The following is a 4,197-nucleotide window of genomic DNA, read 5'->3' on the forward strand; positions in this document are numbered from 1 at the left end:
TCACTTTGCCTTCAAAGGCTAAGTCCACAAAAAGTTTATTGTCCTGCTGACGACAAGAGCGACTGTCACGTGCAAATTGAACTGATACAGGTACAGAAGCACTTGCGACTTTACGGGATTTCCTGCGACGTCGACACACACTTTGGGTGGGACGAACACAGTCACTGTTAGCTAAAGTGTCACTGGACGGGTGGGAATGAACTACATTAATGTCCATGGGCGAAGGTCCACGAGCCTGATTGTCCTGGGTTCGATTCCGGCGCGAAGCAAAAGGCCTGGAATTATTGCGATTGTCTGATCTAAGCTTTTTCTGGCAAACACTTTGTACATGTCCTTTCTTTTGACAGTAAAAGCAAATAGCTTGGCATGACGGGCAATTTTCACGCGAATGTCTAGTTGCACACCGCGGGCATGATTTCACTGCAGTTGCTTGCTTACGCGGCGCACGTGTTTGCGAGCGAGGCTGCGACGGGCGCGAGGGCCGCTTAGCGTCCCGTGCAGCGGGCCCGGCGGGCTGATTAATGTGACACACTGCTGGCGAAGTTTCAAATGAGTCCTGAGCAAAGTCAAGTGTGTCTTGCCTATCCAATATGTCTATCACTTGTTGAAGGGAGGGATTTACGAGTTTCAAAATCTGTTCCCGTATGCGAACATCAGAAACGTTCTGTGCTATTGCATCACGCACCATTGTATCGGAATATGGGAGGCCACATTCACAGGCAAACGCGCAGTCTCTAGTAAGGCCTTGCAAAGTTGCAACCCACTCCCTATTAGTCTGACCGGCCGTACATTTTGTACGAAAGAACGTATACCGTTTTGCAACTACATTTACTGTTTCTTTGAAATAGGCATCTAAAGCCGACAAAATTTCCTCGTAGGTCAGAGTTGCTACGTCGCGTCGGGGAAACAATTTCACTATCACACGGTAGGTAGACACACCGACACAAGAAAGCAAAAACGGCTGCCGCTCTTTACCTTGAATTCTGTACGCGGCGAGATGAAACTGGAACTGGCTGGCCCACTCAGTCCAGGTTTCGCACGTGGCCTCAAAGGGCCTAAATGGCGGTGCGACAGCGTTGTGTGGCTGCGGTAGCGATGAAGCGGCGGCTGCCGCATCGGTTTGCAGCGCACGTTGACCCTGGACGAGCTGTCCAAGGGCTTCCAATAACGCCTGCGTCTGCTGATTCTGCAAGCGAAAAAATTCGGACAGTACATCTGGAGATTGTGGCGAAGCCATGACACAAGCAAATCAGAGCACAAAAAGGGAAAAAGAACAAATCAGTCCAAAGCAGAAAAAACACTTTCTCTCGTCGCCATGTGATGTGTCGGCAGCGGGGCCAACACCTTGTAGATTGAAGTGGCTGAAAGTGCACGCTAAACTAACGCAGACGGGCGTGAAGTACTGGAACATGAGACTTATTAATGAATAAGAAGAACAGTACGTAGCTGGAATAATATACTTAACTTTATTCTCTTGTTGGAATACATCTCTTGAATAGTAGTAAGCTATAAGCACTGATACACATGGCGCCTTGCTAGGTAGTAGCTATGGAATAAGCTGAAGGCTATTCTATCAGTCTCTCGGCAAATGAGAGGAAGACTTGGTAGGTCTGGTCGCAAACTATGTCGTCCGTACAACTGGGGCGAGGTCTAGTCCGTGTCTTGTGACCTGCCATGTGGTGGCGCTAGGTTTGCGATTACACAGTGGCGACACGCGGGTCCGACATGTACTACAGGACCGCGGCCGATTTAAGTTACCACCTAGCAAGTGTGGTGTCTAGCGGTGACACCACAGTGATTCTTTCCTTTTCAAGTCACATCCTTTTTTACTTTTCTGTACAAACTCACCCTCTTCCACTTTCTGATGTGGACAAATAGTCCAATTGTACATTAACAGTAGTCTAATTGTACAGTAACAGTCTAACTGAAACTAATTTAAACACATAAATTTTAACCATAAACAGTAATTTCCAACATAGAGGTGTATGGAAATACGTAGTTGTGAAAAAAATTACAAATAAAATAATTATAGAATCTTAATTACACTAATGTGTAGAAGTCCATTGATTGGTAGCAACATTTTACATCATATGAATCTTCAGTAATTAGTAAACATAACAAGTGTATTGTTAACATTTGATACCTAAGTGTTTATACACGATACAATTAACATAGAGACTAGGGTTCACTCATGTGTTTAATATATAAGAATCTAGGTAATCATTGAAATGTGTCATTTGTTTTAGGATGAGAGTTTTATTTGTTAATTAATCAAATAATCATTTTAAATAATGCCGAGGATTGTCTGGGATTGTTAAGAAAGTATAAATAGTTACAGACATATTGGCAATGTAGGTCAGCCTTGTTTTGGTTTTTGAGCAATGAGCATGTAGCTGCTCCTTTGGTATTGTAAGTATTGTAGGCTAATGCAGTAATACTTTGATTTTGTTTTGAAAGTATAATAAAAATGATGAAACTTAACACAAGATTAAACCAAATCAACTCTCCAGTAGTTAATTTACAGTGACTGTCAATGTACTCAGGACGTATAATGAGGCAGATCATGAGTAACTATGAACAACCCCATTATTGCAAGTAGTTAAGAATGTTATAAGCTAGAGGTACACCTTCATAGTTTGTTTATTTTGTTTAACAACATGGGTAACTTTTTTACTGTGTAACACAACTCATTTTGTGTTGCTCCGATATTTGTCTTCACATCTGCAATTTTCTTTATCTGTTGCTCTACTAGTCATGATGGTCATTAAATGAATCTACCTTCTGTTTCAACTCCATAATGTTATTGTTAACTTCAGAAAGTACTTCAAGGTTTGCTTGCTTTTCATATCATTCAATATTTCGTCAATTTCAATGTGAAAATTCTTAGCTAAATCGTTGAACTTCTGTGGAATTGTGACTCACAAATACTTGTTTTTGTTCTTGTTTCATTGTATTTAGATCTTGTGTAACACTTTTGCTGCTGGTTCACTGTGTTCATATCTTGTGTCAAATTATCAATTTCAGTATTCGGTTCTTGTTCCATATCACTGAAATTGGCGTGCACGTTATGTAATTTCATGTTTATGTTAGGTAATGACTGTCATAGCAGTCCATCAGTTGTACTACTGTCGGTACTGTCAGCTTTGTAACATGTTGTCCAGATTCATATTTGTATTGTTATGTTTCATTCGTAAGCAGTATGACACTCTGGCAGCTGTGTGACATTGTCTTGCCAATTGTAAACATTGTGTCATCAAGGTTATTCTGCTGTGGAGTGTCGCTATCATTTGTCAGACCTGGGACACTCATCTGTGACCTACTTGAACTTTTTGCGGTAGACATGCATGGCACCTGAACTTCAATTGTTCGTTTGCACTGTTCTATACCACCAAAGCTGATTGCGTTTTCTTCATTGCTATCAACAATATACATACATTTTTCTGCCATGTATGAATATGCAAAAATAAAAATTTCACAAAAAAATGCTAAAATTTCATATGATAATTGTTACACTTAATTGTAATTTACAAGATGTCAAAGCCTGTTTTACACCTATTATGATATGCAAACTATTGCGTTGCAATTCTTTATGTTTTACTGACAATGTGTATCATACTGGAAAATTCCGGTAAATTTTCCACAGTAAAATTCAAGGAAGGGAATAATAAGGAAAAGCTATATATCTACATCAAAAGAGGCGCTACCAAGCCTAAGCATATAAGCAAGTTGCAAAGCCATCCTATCTTTGCTGCGCCGAACAAATGGCTTACTCTGGAAAATTTCATGTAACCTGGGTCCAGCTCTTATTTCTCTCCAAAATTTTCTTCCTTTTTGGTTTACTTGCTCCACATTCTGATTCATGTAAACAGAAAATACAGATGATTAGTTTTTATGACTAATAACAATGTCATAGAAATCTCTTTCTAAAAAATAGTTAACAAACCCTACTTACAACTGGTAGCCTGAAGTAGTGGCACTTATCTCACCAGTTTTATTATAACAATAATAGAAATGGAAAAACATTAATGGATAGTACAATTGCATTATTAGTAAATGATCTGCAAGTACGAAATTGTGATAGTCTCCTTTCACTTTACCTTGCGTCCCTTTTTTTTTATTTTAATTATGTCGTCTTCTGTAAGCTCTTATACTTCTGTTTATCTTATGAGATAGCACTGTGAACTTCCTCTCACATTT

Source organism: Schistocerca nitens, chromosome 10 (assembly GCF_023898315.1).
Source record: "Schistocerca nitens isolate TAMUIC-IGC-003100 chromosome 10, iqSchNite1.1, whole genome shotgun sequence".
NCBI classification, from domain to species: domain Eukaryota; kingdom Metazoa; phylum Arthropoda; class Insecta; order Orthoptera; family Acrididae; genus Schistocerca; species Schistocerca nitens.